The following is a 19,910-nucleotide window of genomic DNA, read 5'->3' on the forward strand; positions in this document are numbered from 1 at the left end:
TCTCCATGTGATGATTCAAGTGATAACTTATCGGAGAGTTTCATTGAAATAAAAGATAAAGAGGCACCCGTATCAAATAGTACCAAACAAGAAACATCAAAAATAAAAAATGTACCCGTAATGATATCAGGGTGTGCCTCAGCTTCTGCTCGGCTCATGACAAAAATCCGGCCTTTCGGCCTCTCTGGGGCAGCAGGAGTAGTAGGAGCCGTCACCTTCTTCTCCGGGCAAACATTGGCCTTGTGGCCCGGTTTGTTGCAAGAAAAGCATATGATAGGATCAACGAAGCATTTACCAGGATGTGCTGGTTTCTTGCAGTTATAGCACACTCGGTCTTTAGCACCTTTATTGTTGTTAAAAGCCGAAGATTGACCACCCCGGTTAACTTGCACAGTAGGATCAAATCTCCTCTTGTTTGGGTAAGAGGGAGAAGAGGTGAACCTGGGTGAAGGAGTATAGGGCCTAGAAGATGGATATAAAGGCCTCTTGCCAAGACTGGAACTGGTTGCACGAGCTTCATTTTCGATGTCTTTCAGTGCATTCTCAGCCCATAAAGCATCATTGTAAATTGAAACAAAGCTGGTGGAGTCCCGGCGGACCATGCTTTTGATTTTAGGAGAGAGCTTTTCAAGATAAAAGAAAGCTTTTTCATTGTCATCCTTCACCAATCTAGTAGCATAATGAGCCAACTCGTTGAATTTATCAGTGAAGGCCTGAACAGGAAGGCTTCCTTGCTTTAATTCCATGAATTCTTTCAACTTCTGCTGTTTAAGTTCTTGCGGATAGAATCGGGCCTCCACTAATTCCTTGAAACGTTCCCAGTCAAAACCCGGTTCAGATGAAACGGTAGGCCCAGTCATAGACCACCATCGATCTGCTTCTCGTACTAGGAAGTGAGATGCCAGCTTCACTTTATGTTCCTTCTTAACATCATACAACGTAAAGCTTTTCTCTAACTCTCGAAACCACCCCGTAAGAGCAACTGGATCAATTTCTCCACCATATGTGGGAGTGTTGATTCGGGTTAATTGGTTAGCCACCCAAGTATAGGTGCCTGGAGTACCCTCAGGAGGCGGGGGAGGAGGAGGAGCTTGTTGATTCTGCTGATTTTGTCGGTTTTGGAGGATTTGAGTAAGAGCTTGTAAAATAGCATCATCAACTCTTCTTGGCGGAGCCATCTTGCAAAAGAGAGAATTTAATTAGTACCTAACAATTAGCAATCACAAACAGACTACCACATAAAATCTTAAATCTACCCATCCTACCCATCTCTCAAGTTTATTATTTAGAGGTCAAGTGATTTTAAGTGGGGTGCACAAACGTGCGTCGGGAGCAACAAGCTCTGATACCAACTGTGACACCCTCATTTTTAGCGTTAAATAAACACGTAAATTCTACAGAAAAACTGACAGGATATGTTTGTAATTGGTTCAACAAGATAAAACCTGTAATTTTAAAAACTTTTCTAAACCATTCACAAACATTTCCAAATGAAGAGTGCCAAAACCTGCAAATACTAACATACTAATTTACATAACATTGCTAAAGTCGCGAGAATAAAGTGATACAAACCAAAGTAAAAGAGGAAGACATATGTCCCTCCAAAATATAAACACAACCATATGTTTAAAGGTTTACTACAAAATATAACCAAACTAGGTCCAAGGTTCTTTTGCTCGCTAGCTCGTCCATGTACCCCATCTAAACATCATCAACCTGTCAATCGCATTTTATACAAACACGAAAGCCACAATTCGGTGGGGAGTAACTTGAGTCCTCCCACCACGAAATGTCATATTTAATGTAACGTGTAAACAACATCATAAATAATTTAATTATCGAGTATTCTAACATATGAACACTATACTGACCAATTTAAGCTATCATATGAAACATATAACAAACGGTAATCCAAACTTTATCAATTGTAACCGGCTTGCATCTCACCTATTACAATTCATAAAATCACCATACAAGAAAGGACAATATATCAAAGACAGGCATAAGTTCTTAGCACGGTCAATAGTCACTCTGTAACTCGAGTCTATACCACGAGGTAGGGAAGGTAATCGAACCGGTATCCTGGCTCAGAGGTTCTATCAAAACATGGCCAAGACACAACACAACCCTAGTCCTAAATCACTTGAGACCTAGACATGCGGATACACACCACCGCACCCAAGACCCACAATTTTATAAAACCATGTGAGTACCCTAAGGAGTCCACCAAAGGGTTGGCTAGTACTTAAGGTGACCACTTACTCTCAAAATAAGTAACGAGGTCATGCCCCAACTTGGATATAAACCCACCAAGTCGGGAACACAAAGGCTATTAAGCAAAGTGAGCATACACTCGCCAAAGACTATAAAGACCTATCTATGACAAACACAACAATACCACACATATAAGCGGTGGCCAACAACACAATCCTCAATATTAGTGGTACTCATAACCATTATATATTCCATTACCCAAATTATAAGAATGAGAAACCAACCTGCAAGAAGTATTCAATACCAGTTCCATTTCGAGCAATATTAACAATATTAGAGGTTTCAGAGAATCTAGAGCCGTTTTTACAATATAAGAAACCATTCAAATCAACCAACAACACATGTGAAATAAAAACATAATAAATGGCCTAAAACAAGAATAAGGCCAATTATCCAATTCACACAATAATTTCATCCAACCGAATTTTTTCGCAACCCATGACCCCACTGCGACAGTACGGGTTCAATCGGTGACCAATCACACAATTGATCGACATCGATTGATCAAAGGGACTAAGGGCTCAGTTTTCGGCATAATCATCCAAACATTGGAATTATCGCTATAAAATTCATTTCAAGCCTATTCATTACAATTTCATATCATAACCTATCCTAACATGTGCAAACTACCAATATAAGCATGACTTTACCATCAACATTATATTTACTACTAACATTATTCATTTCAAAAGATTAATAAACCCGAAACGACGAACAACGCATGAAAAATCGCGAAAACAAGAAACGGGCCGACCCGGGCCAACCCCAGTATCGCTGTGGGCATGCACGGCCTCAGGGCCATTTGGGCCGCCACCCCAAATCCTCCGTTTCTCCGTTTTTGTTCATTTTAACACCGTTTTAAGCATCAATTAATCATTCCCATTTCATTTCCATACTAATATGTGAACTCATACTTACAAAAGACATGAATTCAACCCATATTTTCATGTGAAATAAACCACTCAAATAACATTCACAAAATCATACAAGAAAACAAAGAATGTGACATTTATTCGTCGAGTAACTCGAAATATGTTACCTTTAGCTAAGAATGAGCAATTAGCACCTTGAACACCAAACCCTAATATGCAAGCTAGCCACTATCTTCAACTATGTACGAGTCTCCAAACTCGTCTTCTAAATCCTCACCTAAATAAACAATAAAAACACAATTATAAACACTATAATCAAAACCCTAAAAATGGTGGATAAAATAAGTTTAGGGATATTGAATTTAAAACATACTAGGATGTTGGAAATGAAGAGAGGATTCCAAATATGTAATCCTTATGAAATTTGGAGTAGAAATGAGTAAATTATGATGAAAATTAGCTTAGAAAGCTTAGGTTTAGGTATGAAAATGGTGTTTTAGGTTTAGAATACTTTAGAATGTTCAAGGAGAATGAAGTTGGAAAAGAAAAATCAAAAGGGAAGGAGGGGGAGGAGGTGTGCCGCCCAAAGGAGGAGAGGAGACGGGTATTTGGCGGAATTTCATTAGTCGGTTTTGGCTCGTTTCGACGATAATTAGAACCGTTCGTCAAATGCAAATTCCGACAATGCCAAAGTTCTTAAACACGAGCTTACAAGAAGATTGAGTACTCATATGACCCATTTCCAAAATCGTTTGCCCAATTTTTACAAGAATTGCCATTTTCCCCGATATGCCCTTATTTCGAAATAAAAGGTTTTTACATGGTTTAAACTATTTTTAAACATTTCGAAACTATCAAAATAAATACTTTACTTCAAAATTTAATAGAATTATATTTCATTGAATTATTATTACTTCAAATACATTAATATTAAATTCAACTTGATTAATAGATTACTTCCGCAATATAATAACGGTCCGAAATTACGGGGTGTTACAGGTTGAAATGCTTAAGTCTATTTGGATCTTCTTAGGGATTGTGTTTCATTATGAGATATATATAGCGAGTGAATCTAAAACCCACTTCTTCAATTAGAAGGAATGTATTCAATACATGTCTTGAGTTTTGTAGATTCTTGCCATCCTAAGATAATGTGAAACTTAAGAGAGGGTCTTAAGTAGGACATCAATGAGTTGGAATCAATGTTTTGATCATGTTATAAAACTTTTCTCGATAGGTCGAGAAGTTGTGTTTATACATGAAGTTTAGTGGGAGTTACGGTAATTTTAATTAGTCTAATATGTGGATGACATATTGATCATTGGGAATGATTTAAGACTTGGAGAAATATAATACATCTTTAATATCCAGATTTATGGAGATAAATCCACATGATATTAGCGTCAAATAAGAATTCTTATGTTGATAAGATTCATGACTAGTTCAATCAAGATTGAACATATTTGATTGATTCCATTTGCTTCCGCTGCCGAATCAATTAAATAGGAAATGATGTATAACACTTCATATACTTTGAGTATAATGAATTGTTTCAAATCAAATTTAAGTAATAGTTACCAAGTAGCCATATAGATTATTCTTAAGTGCTTGAAGAAGCATTAAGGATGTAAAGCAAAGTGTTTTTGATGCAATTCACTAATTTGTGTAAGGGTGTTACACAAATGACAATTGACAATTGAGATTGCGCATGGTTTTTGACAAAAACGTATTCGAAACACCTAAAGATGGTTAAAGAACCATTGTGGCTATGTTATTTAACAAATGGATTTGCTAGAATCGTTCTAGGCAATAAAGAACAATGAGAGATGCTTACAACGGAAATTGAGTACACTTGTAATCATGAGATTTGCAGGAGGATGGATCCCGCACACTGTGAAAACAGTGGGAGCTATTCTAAGGCTAGAGAGCCTATGTCTAGATTGGATCTAGACACGTACTCAAAAAGTTTTGTAATGCAAATGTATACATTACAAAGGAACGAGTATGTAGTAAGGTTGAGTAAGGTACAAGAAGTTGATAAAACCTACTAACCAAAGCCTTCTCATAGGCTTAACATGATGAGTCATGTCATATGTCATTTCAATTGCATTGAGATAAACAACTACATATAAGATGAAAATGGATTATAAAAATACGAAGTAGTAATCAGGTATTGACTAATCATATGTGATAATCACATTTGTCGTTCGAGTTTTTAAATCTAAAAACTCCTTTTATACTTTGTTACATCCAAACGGGTTGTAGAGACAATATTAAACCCCGTTAAAGTGAACCCGGATTAACATTGTATTCGCCCATAGTCGCTTGTATGAGGTGACGTCTCAAAGTGACTAGAGTGTGATGCGATTGATGGCAAGTTCATGTGTCATAGAGTCATGTGAGATGACTAGTCGATCACATAGGCAGACTGTTAGGAACACTTTGTCGGGCCTTATGACCGCTTATAGAGTTCTGGCAAATTTATATAGCCTGGTCGTGGCAAGAGCTACTATAGTATTCTAATGAGTCGATTCTTTTGACTAAAGACTGTTTGCCCAAGGTGGCACAGTTTCAGATTAACTTTGATTTATGTTACTACGACCTTCGTAAATAGGGGCAAATGGGCATATTTTGGGTTATGATGGTTGTGGCTAGTCAAAGGGAATAAGTGCTATAGTAATTGTCCATGCCTTGTCAGGGTTATAACAATATCTCAAGGCCACTCGAGGAGTAATGAGGAAATGCGTGGCCACGCTCGGAAGGTATCTATGGTAGATAATTCCGGTCAATCAGTTATTCTCCAGATCGAGGAAACCGCTCTCGATATGATCACTTGCAAGTACGACCTGAAAGACACCTTGAATTGAGTGGGAGATAGTAATGGGACAAGAGAATTGGTGACGCACACTTGTCGAGGACAAGTGGGAGATTGTTGGAATATGTGTCCTCCGACAATAATGCGATCACAACTGTTGATCATGATGATCACATGTTTAAATCTCATTTTAAGAATACATGTGGGATGTAATTTCATTTACAGTCAACTGGTCCACACATATCGGTAATGATTGGCTGACTAGAGTTTGACATTACTGTCGTGCGACGGTGGTGATCAGTTGATCCCCTTAGGTCATACCTATAGGGAAATACTCTTAATTGATTATTTAATTAATCGTATGCCGATACGAGTTAATTAAATTGCTTAAAATTGACGGATGATTTTGTGAGTAAGATTAACGTGTCTTATTATAATTCGATTAAATTAGATACGGTCTAAGTAATCGAATTGTTTTATTACTTGGATAAAATTATTGTTTACAAAACAATTGAAATTGAAATTGAATGAATAATTTATTATAAATACAAGACGTTGTAATTTATAATTTGGTAAACCGTTTTGGTACAAGTAATTACGAATTACTAGTCGATTTTGTATATGACATATTTTATGATTATGTTGATTTTTAATATGTTAAAAATACATTACAATTTCATATGTCCAGTAACATGTCACATATGTTACAATTGACAAATGACAAAATAAAATGGACCTCCCATTTTATATATGTGCCGAAAATTAGAGTGTATTAGTGGATAAATTGTGTTGATTATTTTAATAAGAGAAAACACAATGATAACCTACCTATACGTAGCCATGCAAGCCTACACTTCTTGGGAAGAAAGTTGGATTAATGCATTGGCTCCCCAATAGACACCCCCACCGGTTTTGATGAAGAGGCACCAATATGGATTCCTCCATATTCATTCTCTAAAATTCTAATTTCTCTAGTGTAAGAAATATATTCTCTCTATGTCTTATGAAACATTTTAGAGAAATAAAAACCTCACAAAAGCTCCTCTCTTGACCAAAATATTCAAGAGAAAATACAAAATTGTTTTTGTCAAATTTTAAGTAAGACTTATATTTTTACTAGTTCATAAATATATAAGTTATTAAGAGATTTCCTTGGGTATATGCTTTTGGGAGAGGTTCTAATTTGAACCTTGTTCATCCATTATAAGGAAATCTCAAGAACAAGTGAGAAGGAGAACTCATTTGTGCCCAAAATACAAAACTCCCATAGTAAGAAAGACGATTTTTCTCTATTCTTATTCAAGTTTGCATGCATAAGATCTGGTTTTAATTTTATGACTAAATTAAAATGTCACATATATGAATATGTTAAATAATGAGATTAATGATTTCTAACAGGTATAACTTGCATACGTACCCTACGAACATTAGACTGCATGTATGTCAATCTCTCACCCCCCGCCATAAATGTCAGAGTCTTGGCTCCTACGTCAATAATTGCACCAGCAGTGTGCAAAAATGGTCTCCCTAATATAATAGGGGTATGGGTATCCTCGGGAATGTCCAACACAATAAAATCAACGGGTATAAAGAACTTCCCAACCCGCACAGGAACATCTTCTAGGATACCCAAAGGTCGAGACAAGGAACGGTCTGCTATTTGGACAGTCATATTGGTGCATTTAAACTCAGTCAAACCTATCTTTTTAGCTAAAGATAAAGGTAAGACACTGACACTGGCACCTGATCCGGACGATGTCGTCACTCATCCAATCAAACACATTTATAATACTCAACATACAACTAGTTAGCGGTAAGTCGAGGTCGATCCATGGGACGGTGTGCTTTGGGTTCTAAGTCTATCTATCTCAATTTATGCTAGTGTCACAATTGATGGGGTTTGTAGTTGTGTCTAGACTAATGCAAACAATAAGGTAAAACAAGCAATAAAAGGAAGGATGTAAATAATTGATAAAAAATGCTACGATATCATGGGGGCATAGGGGATTCATGGTGTTGATCATACAAACATGTTCACAATGTTGCAAGCAATTAATGTTGTGGAGGAACCGAGTTGGGTTATGTCTTACGGTTCATAGGAAGAGTTGGGTCCCGGAGCCGAATCGGTTAGATTGTACAACACCTACAAGTCGACTTACTTTCCTCCTATTCAACTTCTATGCATGGTCTAACAAGACTCGAGTTGGTTTATGTCTTACAAGTCAAGTTAAGTAGATAAGAGATGGTAAAAATGCAAGGATTCATAGGCTTAGCATTTCATCAAACATAACATGTGCATAAAGTTGACATCACAACAAGCAAGCAATTTAATCATGTGAACATATTAGATTAAGCATGAATCAATCCCATGTTGGTTTCCCTTAATTACCCACTAATCCTAGCTAAGTAACTACTCACTCATCATCATGGAAAACATGTCATTAATGGTGTCAATCATCACAACAAGTATAAACATGATAATTGAATGAAGAAATGAACAATAAAGATTAAAGAGTAAAGTAATTATACCAAAGTTGAGATGATCCAAATAATAAAGCAAAGAATAATAGAAGAAACTTGATTGATTGATGGAAGGTTGTCAATCTCCCAATAATAACCCAATAATCTTCAATTACCCAAAAGTAACAAACTTGAATAATAAACTTGAACAATAATTAAGGAGATATTAATGTGAGATTTGTGGAAAGATTAAAGAGTAATCTATTCTAATCTACTCCTAATCTAATCTAAGAGAAGGATTTTCTAGCTAAGAGAGCTTGTGTTGAAGGATTATTACAAATGGGGTATTTATAGTGGAAATTAGGTGGATGCATTAGGGTTAACTAAGGGCTAAACTAGTAATTACACTTTTGAGATTTGAGCAAGGAGAAGCCGGTATTTTTCGAGAGAAGGGCTTCTCTTTTCGTAGCTTTGAAGAAAACAACCGTCTTTGCGAGGGAATCCGTGCGTATTGGAGTCGGGACGGGCGGATTGTAGCAAGGGAATCCGAGCGGATTTGGAGCAAGACGCTCGGATTCTGGCGGGGCAATCCGAGCGGATTTAAAGCAAGACGCTCGGATTGTGTAGTGTGGAGACGGGCGGATTGGAGACAATCCGCTCGGATTGTTCTTCAGCAACGATTCTGCTTCTTTTCTTCCCTTTTGCTCATTCCTATTTTATTCTTGCGGGATTGGTCTTTAGTCTTTGCTTCCTCTTCATACTAGTCCATCTAGTGTCGTCAAGTAGCTTCCAAATATGCACGAAAGACGGGAATTTCCGCCTTATTATCTCCTTTTCTACAAAACATATGAAATTCGATAGAAAAGCAAATAGGAAGGTTTTGACGGATAAAATGGCCATAGAATGTTATAATAGTATGCAAAATAGGCTCAATTAGGGGACTAAATGTGCGCTAATTTTGGTCACATCAAATATCCCCAAACCGAACCTTTACTCGTCCCGAGTAAAGAGGTGACTAAAACTAGACCTTTATTTAAACTAAACTAATAACATAGCCGATATGAGACAATTAGCGGGTCTCACTCCGCCCCTTCAACTCACAACAAGACAACCATGAGGTAGGATACCTTCTTGCGAGGCAAGGTGGGTCTTGCCAAAATGGCGACACATCCAAGCATTAAGCACACAAAATCAAATAATGGATGCATCTACAAAAGAATAGCCACTTTCCTCATCTAAGTGGCGGAAATTATCTACAAGGGAAGCAATTCAAGGGCACACACTCCTTCATAGATGCAATTTCCTCAAACTACTAAGCCTAGAAGGATACCAATAAATCACCTCCAAGTTGTGTCAAGCTAGGGTACCTTTATCCTCAATCGTTAAATGCTTTTGTCAAGAGTAGACTCCCTATGGTGTTAGAAACACTGGAGGATCGCGGAATTCCCCCTCTTGCCTAGACAAGAAGAAGGGTCGTCCCCTCTCTACCATGCACAAAAATGGATATGATGGATAAAGGGATCAATAGATATTTGAGTTTCACTTTGGGAGTTTGCTTTTGTTGTTGTTTTTCCCCCCAATTTCTTGTGGCATATAACATTTGAGAATACTTTCTTTTTGCCATTTCTTTTGATTTTTGGCTTTTCAACACTTGACAATTTTTCAACTTTTTGCATTTTCTTTTGAACATTTTCAAAGTCACCCCAATTAGTAACGAGGGTGGCTTATATTTGAAGCTTTAGGAGTCTATTTTTGCTCCTCTTTTCAATTGATGCATTTTTGCAAACTTTCTTTCACTTTTCATTTTATTGAACTCAAATTGATTTCATTTTGTGCCCATTCCCTTTTGTTGACAAAATGTGGTAGAACATGGATGGATGATGGTTGCATGCATGGTTTCAAGGGTCACCTTGGAATAAACGGTAGCCAAGGAGTTATCACACCACAAGGTACTCTTGACTAGGCCTTAAACCATGGGTCAACGGATACTAGCATGACACATCCTAGGGTGTTTTACAAGCATTCTAACAAGCAAAGTCTTAAGAACAAAAGGCATCTACTAGGGCCTATATACACTTGTCAAGCTTCCCAAGTAGACGGTTTCGCAAAATTTTCTAACATGCAACTACATGCCATGATGCAACTAACATATAAACATCCTAATGCATATGATTCTATCAACTAATATGACATATAAACTAAATGCAAGTCCTAGGTTCACATTGTTATACCGCATCAATCAAAATAAAGCCACATAGTCATTAACATAAAGAGGAAAAAGGAGATTGGAAAGATCATACCATGCGGTCTTCAATATCCTCATGTCTCGGATGTGACATAGTCGATCAATGTGAACAAGGATAAAACAAACACAATATATACAAAACAATATATACACGACTATACTTACAAAGGAAATGAACTTGTTTTTGGTTTTTTCAATTTTTCAAATTTTTATGGATTTTTGTTTTTATGAAATTAAAAGACATATTTTTGTGATTTTTCGAAATTTTTCAATTTTTATGCATTTTTGGAATATAAATTCCCATCCCCCACTTTATTTTGGACATTGTCCTCAATGTACACGTAGGAGTAGGAATGAAAAAGAAATACATGTTTTTGGATTTTTGATTTTTTGAAATAAAGTACAAATGCAATGATATGGTATGAATGAATGCATGCTCTAACTAAATGCAATTCTATATGACATATATAACAAATGAATGCAATATAGACTATATTATATGATGCATGATTTCTAGTAAACTATGGTCACCTATGGTCAAACCTCCCCAAACCGATTTAAACACTATCTCTAGTGTAGAGAAGAATAGGTTTGGTCATTAGTAACTATGCATGAATTCTAATCTATATGCAACTAACTACATGAATTATATTACAATACAACTATACTATGAACTAACTAATGTAAATGCAATATGAAATATAATACAAATGCATGCAAAAGTTACACTAAATGCAATGTAAATACAAAAGAGAGAGGGAGAGATGGGTATCATACAAATGGAAGTAGTGAATTAGGCCTATTTCACTCGTCATCCTCATTTTGATCATAGCCATAACCATGAGAACTTCCGGCTTGATCATATCCGGGTGCTTGGCCCCAATATCCTCCTTGGTCAAATCCTCCCCCTTGACCCGAGTACCCTCCGCCTTGGCTAGAATGTCCTCCGTCTCCTCGACCCCAAGCTTGGTCCCCATAATTTGGGAACAAGAGCTCCGGTTGTGCCCAAGAGGGCTTAGGACCATCGGGGTCAATATACCCTTGTTGAGCCATGTTATAGTATTGGGGGTAGAGGGCCAAGTAGTTGTTTTCCCTCCCTTTATGCACCCCAAGGTCCACTCTATTCATGAGTTCCATCAAATCATTAATACCCGGGGTATTGGGGATTGCCGGTTGAAATTCGGTATAAGGAGTAGGGTATGGCGGGATAGGTACGTAGGAAGGTGGGCGAAAAGGTGCACCCGGCCCTCCACGAGGTGGTTGACGGTGTGGCTCTTCCCTTTGAGGGGGATTATCAAGAATTTGGATTTCAAGGAGGTAGCTTGGTGGAGGAGAGTATGGACTCAATCTTGGGTCAATGCCCGGTATCTTCCATCCCTCAAGGACCATTGAGGTGCATCCCTTGGTGTGCCACTCCACACTCCCATCTCGAGTGTGTTTACACCACCGGTGACTGTGGAAGATGGTGTGCTCATCAATCAAGGTCCTCCCTTCGAGAGGAATATAGGTTCCTCGGGCATTGAACCCGGGGCAAAGGTGTTTGGCCAAAATTGTAATTAGACCTCCCATCACAAAGGTTTTGAGTTGGGTGGTCCCTTGATAGTATTACCTCTCGTGGTGTTGAAGAGCTTGATCCCTTGCACTTCTTCCCGATTGATTCAATCAATTTCTTGGCCTTTCCTTTGGTGCTCATATTGGTGATGGGGGTGTTTTTTGAGGATTGGAGGGTGATTTTGAGGATTGGGATGAGTGTTTTAGGGTTTGGTAAGGTGAGAAAATGAGGGAGAAAGGGGGGTGATTATATAGAAGAAGTAGGGAATCCGAACGGATAAGATTGGATCGAACCCGTTTTATCCGCGTAAACAGTACAATCCGAGCGGATTTAAGACGGGACGGGCGGATTGTCGAGAAAGAAGACGGGCGTCTTTGGTAGAATCCGCACGGATTCTAGGACAGAGAATTTCTTTGGCTGGGAAGCAGGGAAAAGACGGGCGGATTTTCTTCAGGACGCACGGCTTGATCGGGACGGGCGGATTTTCTAGAATCCGCACGGATTTTGTCACAGTTCAAAATCTTGTTTCTGGATGACACACGGGACGGGCGTCTCGTGAAGAAGACGGACGGATTATGCAGGACGGGCGGATTTTCTAGAATCCGCACGGATTCTTCAGTGATTTCAACTTTTTCTTTCCGCGGGCCCTGGACGGGCGGATTTTTGGAATCCGGGCGTCTTCTTCTTCTCTCCTTCTCCTTCTTTCTTTTTGATGAAGCAACATACCCCTTTTTCACTTATTTTCTCTTTTTCCTTATCTTTTCGAAATTTGCTCATAAAACATGTAAGATGACTCTCTCTCTCTCTTCTCTCTCATGCAAGAAGTTAAATGCAAATGTAAATGTACAATTTTATACAAAGAAAAAGGGTTTAAGAAATATCTTACAAACGGTGGTTTTTGAGGTAGGACTCCACCAAACTAGTTCAATTTGTAGAGACTCTTATCCATAGAGCTCAAAGCTCTTAATAAAAGATCAAAAGCTTGTGAACAAGCTCCAAATAAGCATAAGTATGGGTTGCTCAATTTGAATATGAAACTTGGCCAAGGAGGCTTGTAGCATGCTCTTTTTCTTGGCTTCTCCTTAGCGTTAGAGCTTTCCCGACGCTTCAAATATATACACCCATGATTCTTGCCAAAACTAAGCATGAAGTGTGGTTCATTTCCATCCATGGCCTTCCACTTACCAACTTCTTCTTCAATTTTGGTGATGACGATAGCATTTGAATTTATCAATCCTTCATGAGTAGGAAGAGAATTTTCATGACTTTGAGAATCGGATACCATAGGAGTTGAAATCATGAGTGCCAAATCTTCACAAGTAGCCTCACGAGCAATTTTCTCATTGAGCTTTCTCACCAAATAGCTCTTGTAAGAAACTTTGGCCTTTTGGAGAAGGTCTAACATATCCTCTTCGATGATCATTGGCTCCATGATAGGTGCCAAGTGGTCTTCACGAAGGATAAAGGAAGGGCGTTCTTCTTCATGATAGGGTATTTCAAATGCCTCAAGGATAGGCTCCTCAAGCAAGGTGATTTTACGAATCCCTCCTCTAGGCTCATCATCATTGTTGCTATCCTCACGCGAATCGTAAATGGGGGCTTCATTTAGCTCTTTTTCCAACACCTCAACGTTCACATCAAAAGACACACCCTCATACTCACAAAGGTTAAGAGTATTTGGGTTGCTCAACCTCTTGTCCTCTTCATCGAACACAACACTTTCATAGTCACAAGAGCTCAAAGAACTTGGCTCTTCCCACTTTTCATCTTCCATGTCAAATGTCACTACTTCAAACTCGCATTTATGTTCAATATCCAAAGAACGGTGGTGAGTGTTTGCTTGGAATTCTTTTAATTGGGCAATTTGAATCCTCAACTCCTCTCTTTGGATAACAATATCTTTAAGAACATTATCCTCTTTTCGGCTCTCTTCTAGCATTTGTTTGAAGAAGTTTTGTTGATCTCCCATCATTTGGAGAATCATGTTTTGAATGGGTTCATCTTTTTGTTGTGGGTGGGTGTGAAAGTGGTTGTTTTGCGGCAATTGAAGTTCATTGTGAAATGGGTACCGGGTGAGTGGTTGATGTTGATATTGGGTGTGATAGTGGTTGTGGTGTGAAAAATTGGGGTAGTGGTTAGGATTTTCGTTGTACAAATAATAAGGTAGGTTTGTGTTGACTTGCTCCTCAAACTCCCCATACCCATAGTTATACTCAAAAGATCTACCACATACTCCATTTGTCAAGTCTTGCATCATCATGGTTAAGACAAGTAAACAACTACAAGCATGGAAACTACACAAAAACGGTAAGAATGATCCTTGAGGAACAAGTTCCTCAAGGTGAAAGCACAATTAAAATAGACAAACAAGTAAGAACTTAATCACATAGCACCATCCCCGGTAACGGCGCCATTTTGATCCGGACGATGTCGTCACTCATCCAATCAAACACATTTATAATACTCAACATACAACTAGTTAGCGGTAAGTCGAGGTCGATCCATGGGACGGTGTGCTTTGGGTTCTAAGTCTATCTATCTCAATTTATGCTAGTGTCACAATTGATGGGGTTTGTAGTTGTGTCTAGACTAATGCAAACAATAAGGTAAAACAAGCAATAAAAGGAAGGATGTAAATAATTGATAAAAAATGCTAGGATATCATGGGGGCATAGGGGATTCATGGTGTTGATCATACAAACATGTTCACAATGTTGCAAGCAATTAATGTTGTGGAGGAACCGAGTTGGGTTATGTCTTACGGTTCATAGGAAGAGTTGGGTCCCGGAGCCGAATCGGTTAGATTGTACAACACCTACAAGTCGACTTACTTTCCTCCTATTCAACTTCTATGCATGGTCTAACAAGACTCGAGTTGGTTTATGTCTTACAAGTCAAGTTAAGTAGATAAGAGATGGTAAAAATGCAAGGATTCATAGGCTTAGCATTTCATCAAACATAACATGTGCATAAAGTTGACATCACAACAAGCAAGCAATTTAATCATGTGAACATATTAGATTAAGCATGAATCAATCCCATGTTGGTTTCCCTTAATTACCCACTAATCCTAGCTAAGTAACTACTCACTCATCATCATGGGAAACATGTCATTAATGGTGTCAATCATCACAACAAGTATAAACATGATAATAGAATGAAGAAATGAACAATAAAGATTAAAGAGTAAAGTAATTATACCAAAGTTGAGATGATCCAAATAATAAAGCAAAGAATAATAGAAGAAACTTGATTGATTGATGGAAGGTTGTCAATCTCCCAATAATAACCCAATAATCTTCAATTACCCAAAAGTAACAAACTTGAATAATAAACTTGAATAATAATTAAGGAGATATTAATGTGAGATTTGTGGAAAGATTAAAGAGTAATCTATTCTAATCTACTCCTAATCTAATCTAAGAGAAGGATTTTCTAGCTAAGAGAGCTTGTGTTGAAGGATTATTATAAATGGGGTATTTATAGTGGAAATTAGGTGGATGCATTAGGGTTAACTAAGGGCTAAACTAGTAATTACACTTTTGAGATTTGAGCAAGGAGAAGCGGTATTTTCCGAGAGAAGGGCTTCTCTTTTCGTAGCTTTGAAGAAAACAACCGTGCTGCGAGGGAATCCGTGCGTATTGGAGTCGGGACGGGCAGATTGTAGCAAGGGAATCCGAGCGGATTTGGAGAAAGACGCTCGGATTCTGGCGGGGCAATCCGAGCGGATTTAAAGCAAGACGCTCGGATTGTGTAGTGTGGAGACGGGCGGATTGGAGACAATCCGCTCGGATTGTTCTTCAGCAACGATTCTGCTTCTTTTCTTCCCTTTTGCTCATTCCTATTTTATTCTTGCGGGATTGGTCTTTAGTCTTTGCTTCCTCTTCATACTAGTCCATCTAGTGTCGTCAAGTAGCTTCCAAATATGCACGAAAGACGGGAATTTACGCCTTATTATCTCCTTTTCTACAAAACATATGAAATTCGATAGAAAAGCAAATAGGAAGGTTTTGACGGATAAAATGGCCATAGAATGTTATAATAGTATGCAAAATAGGCTCAATTAGGGGACTAAATGTGCGCTAATTATGGTCACATCAGCACCCAAATCACATAAAGCATTATCTATAGTATGGGTGCCTATGGAACAGGGGATAGAAAAACTACCTGGGTCAGCTAACTTAGGTGGAGATTTGTTTTCTAGGAGTGCACTACACTCATATGTAAAAGAAATAGTCTCCACCTCATCAAAACCTCTCTTATGAGTCAAAATTTCTTTCATAAATTTAGCATAAGAAGGTACCTGAGTAATGAGTTCTGTGAATGGAACGGATACCTGAAGATTCTTGACTAGGTTGATGAACTTCTCAAATTGCTGCTCAAGTTTGGTATTCAGCTGTCGGGCTGGGAAAGGGAGCTTGATCACAATTGGTGGCTCAGCAGCTTTCTTCTCTTTATCAACATTTGACTTCTTATCAGTACTAGAAGTCGAATCATCATCAATAGGCAATGGATCAGCAATCTTGTCATTGACATTCGATTCTTCAATAACCAAGTTAGCATCATCTTTAGGCATCTCCGGTCCGTCATAAGTAAAACCACTCCTTAGGTTGATAATATTAACCGTCTCATGTGGTTTATCTGGCTGAGAAAGCAAAGCACCCTGCTGCCTACTTGAATTTTGGCTTGATAATTTAGCAATTTGATTGTCCAAAATTTTATTGTGAGCCAACAATTGATTAATTACAGCCTCCTGCTTCTGTGAAGCCGCCATTTGTTGTTGTAACATGGCTTTAATGTCCGACATATCACTGTTTGAAGCCTGAGGAGGAGGTTGCATCTGTTGAAACTGTTGTTGTGGTGGCCTATTATAGTTCCCTTGTGGTTGATTACCACGATTCTGAGGAATGACATATGCATTGGTCGGTGGCGGGGTAGGATTTTGCACATTGTAGAAATTGGAGTACGGTCTACCTTGCTTGAAAGACTGATAGGAATGAACTTGTTCTATAGTACTCATACATCCAGTTGCAACATGACCATTAGTACCACATCTCTCACAAGGGACCTCTTGTTGAACCAAAGCATGGACTGTCTGCTGTTTACCTAAAGATTGGGTAACCTTTAGCTCTGCAATTTGTGCAGTCAATGCCTCTAACTGAGCTGCAACGGCGCCATCTGAACTACCCCCTCTTGTACTACCTTTGGGGTTACCATACTCAGCAGTGTGAGTAGCTATGTCATCGATCAATTTCCAAGCATTGGCATCAGTAGTGTTGTTTTGAAACCTCCTATTGGCAGAAGATACAAGTAAGGCTCTATGGTCGTCATACAACCCATTATAAAACTGATTGCATAAAAACCAGATCTGGAAACCATGATGGGGAACAGAGCGGACTAGTCTCTTGAAGCGAACCCATGCCTCATTGAGGTCTTCAGTGGGGCCCTGTTTAAAACTCGTGATTCAGCTTCTAAGAGCATTTGTCTTCTATGGTGGAAAATACCTCTTGTAATAGCACTTGCTTCCATGTCCAAATCACGCAACCACTCTGCAGCACCATCTCGGAGAGAAAAAGGGAATAGAACTTGTTTTACTTGGTCCTGCGTTACCCCGGCAGTCAAAGGGATTGAGCAACAGTATGTAACAAACTTCTCCATATGTTTGGCAGGATCTTCAGTAACTCCTCCTCCAAACATATTCCGCTCTACCAGGTTAATATAGGACGTACGGATTTCAAAGGTACCATCATCGGTGGTTGGCAACTTGAATCCCTTAGGAATGGATGCAAGGGTGGGTTTTGAATGGCTTGCTAATGTGGCCATGATCGTAGTAGGGGTGGAAGTAGAGGTGTCTTTCTTTAAAGACTGATTTTCCGCAATAAAAGCGGCGTAAGCTGAATCAAGCGTACTCAAGTCTTCTGCTTGATATATCTCCTTCCAAAAGTTTCGTCTAGCACGGAGAGTCCTCTCTGGTTCTGGATCAAATGGTATGAGCTCAGACCGGAAAGACCTGGGCATAAACAAAACTAGCACCGAAAGGTGAGAAACGGCCTCAAGGAACACAGGTTCTTTGAGACAAGAGACAAACTAAAATAAAACAAATACAAAAACTGCGTCGCCTCCCCGGCAACGGCGCCAAAATTTGATGAGGCTGTCGTAACCTATTAAAAATAAACCAACTGGTCTCTAACTAATATAGCTAGGGAAGTCGGGATCGTATCCACAGGTAGGCTTTTAGCGTTCTACTTGTCAAATTAAGTCTGTCTAGGTAACCAAAAGGGGTTTGTTTGATTTGTGTTCTAAACTAAAGCAATAAAATAAAAGGGTTTAAGGAGAGAAATTAAGTCGAGAAAAATATAAGATAAAGGAGCTAGGATCGTCGGTTCACCATGAATTGTCGTGGGTCTAAGGTGGGGTCATAGGTCAGTCTCAATTACCGGTCTAAAAGGCAGTGAAAAGGTCCTTTCGGATCACTATTTGCCCTAAAATGCTTCCAGCGGGCTCTCGCAACTTACTAGGGCACTCCAATGTTTACAACAGGTCTAATCCTTACCAGGCTTTCGATCTTAGGTCAGGATTTACCAAATCAAATAACCAATTGTGGCCTTTAATTAACTATTCGTATATTTAATGTTGCAATTAACCATAAAGACTAATAAAATTTATTAACCTAATCGACTAATTAACAACCCTTAACTTTTCATGGATCCCCTAAATCTAGCAAGAGATTTAGCTACTCATGTTGAAATCGATAACAATAATTAAAGTAGATGATAAATAAAAAGTATTCATAATTAAATTGATCGAAAGAGAAATAAACATAAACTAAAACTAAATTGAACGCAAGAGAAATAAATAAAACTAAATAAGAAGAACGAAAGAGGAGATTAAATTAATTACCAAAATAAATCCGAGTACGAGCAAAGTAGAGAGGAGAATTCAATCTAGATCTAAAAGTTTGAGAAAGTTTCTACGTAGTAATGTTTGTAAATGTCTGCTTGCATCAAAATAAGTGTAAGCTAATTAAAAGATTACAAGAGCTTTTATACTCGGTCCAAATAAAAGAAATAAATCGAGCAAAATCACGTATATCCGTCTACTTAGTCGATCAACATAGGTACAGTGTCAATCGACAGTATGTATAGAAGTCAATCGACATTGCAGAGGGTGTCGATCGACATAGCTGAAAGTTCTCCAAATTGGTCTCCTGTGTCGATTGGCGATATTTATCGACATATGGACCTGTGTCTATCGACAGAGGGAAGAAGGTCTATCGACAATGTGTAGGGTGGTCGATCGACACTCAGTTGAATGTCGATAGACATCATATATGTGTCAATAGACAACATGCATGTTGTCAATAGACAAAGAGTAAAAACTTCAATCTTTGATGGAGTCTGTGTGTATTGGCAATGTCTAACGACATATAACCCCCTCGTCTATCGACAATAGCAGCAAGTCAGTAGACATCATGTATAAAACTCCATTCCTTGCTCTCCTAAGCTCGTCTAAACTCTTCCAGGCTTCTCTCTTGTTACTTTACCGAACGGATTTGGCTTCTAAATGCATAAGTGGGTCTCAAACCTGCAAGAGACATGAAATACACCCAAAGTAGCAAATACGGGAGGAAATAGAATGAAATAATCATATAAGTAAATAGAAATGTGTGCCAAACATGTGAATAAATGCATA

The 19,910-nt window shown here is 38.4% G+C and overlaps 1 non-coding gene across 1 annotated transcript; it reads left to right on the top strand.

Annotated features, from left to right (window-relative positions):
* Positions 1–17,590: 17,590 nt before the first annotated feature.
* On the top strand, positions 17,591–17,697 carry LOC141625670 (small nucleolar RNA R71). The gene has a single exon (XR_012535438.1). It is a non-coding gene; the product is annotated as a small nucleolar RNA R71 (small nucleolar RNA).
* Positions 17,698–19,910: the final 2,213 nt, after the last annotated feature.

The sequence above is a fragment of the Silene latifolia genome, chromosome X (assembly GCF_048544455.1).
Source record: "Silene latifolia isolate original U9 population chromosome X, ASM4854445v1, whole genome shotgun sequence".
NCBI classification, from domain to species: domain Eukaryota; kingdom Viridiplantae; phylum Streptophyta; class Magnoliopsida; order Caryophyllales; family Caryophyllaceae; genus Silene; species Silene latifolia.